Genomic DNA, 1363 nt, shown 5'->3' on the forward strand with positions numbered 1-1363 from the left:
GAGAGAGAGAGAGAGGAGGGAGGGAAGGGATGACGGAGGGAGGGAGGGAAGGGAGGGAGGGAGGGGGGGGGGGGAATATCATAGCACGTTGCCATATGATGTGTGCTTGGACCGAATGTAAGGAGGTTGAGGGATAGATCCTTGCTCCCTCGCTGTGTGAGACCTTATAGACGACCACTAGTAATGGAGGGCAGACACTATACCTTAAGAGATACTGGACTGCCTGGGAAGGCTATTATAAGTTTCTGCTACTTTGGCTACTTTTTCCTACTGTAGTGAGACAATACCGCATACATGGGGTAGTTTTAGAAAAGCAGGTGATTAATACGCTCAACTATTCAGACCCAGAGGAGGATTAATTGACATGTCTTCTGATTGCATCGCATGCATAACTCTTATTTATGCCAAGGGCAAGTTTTAAGAGTGCGATGAATCGAGGGCAGACCTGAGTGTTCATATACGCTTCTTCGAGGGATCAAATGTACTTGAGCAGACATGGTTGATCAGATCTAGGGTACGAGATACTACATATTTATAATTTTATTTACGTGATTTTCTTTCTTTAAGGATATCCTTATGTCGGTCCTAACGGATCTGGCTACAAGACTGTCCACTTGCAGGTTCTCAATGGTACACATCTCACTAAAGATGTATGAAGATGGATTTAAAAAGGAAGGAGATTCTCTGGAAGACTTTGATTCGGGGAGACAATGCCTCCGAGAATCGGTTCAGAGTGCAACGGATGACACCCACTTATTTGTATGAGTGGGAGTTTATTAGTTAATATTTTGAGATAGACACCCAAATAAGTGCGTGGATAATATATTATCTTAGAGACAAGTTATTTGTAATCTTAAAAAGTGTACGATTCTATCTCTAAGCTTTTTATATATAGATATAAGATTTTCATGATGAAAGAATGAGAAAAAAAGATCATAAATCTTCACAAAGTTGTCATCTCCTTCTTTGATCGAGTTCGTCCTTTATGCGGTAATTGGGAGGTGATTTGCAGGGCTTCTCGCCGTATTGTTGTGGCCGCTCTCCGACTGTTGTTCGAAGATCAAGAGTAGATGCATGGCGATCCTTCCAAAAGGTCTGTGAAAGTTAATATGTAAACAAGAGTTATTATTATGAATAGTTTACAGTGATAATATGTTAGATATTGCTATGATTAGGAACCCCATTTCCACTCTATATCAAGGCATATAAAGTTACGCCATCATTTTATCTGAGACATGGTCAGCAAGAAGGAAGTTGTGCTAGAGCTTATAAGAACAAATGATCAACCAGCTGACATTCACACTAAAGCAGTTAAATTTGAGAAACTACAACAGTTCAAAAAGTTCATGAAAATAACAAATTA

This window comes from Asparagus officinalis, chromosome 5 (genome assembly GCF_001876935.1).
Source record: "Asparagus officinalis chromosome 5, Aspof.V1, whole genome shotgun sequence".
Lineage (NCBI taxonomy): Eukaryota > Viridiplantae > Streptophyta > Magnoliopsida > Asparagales > Asparagaceae > Asparagus > Asparagus officinalis.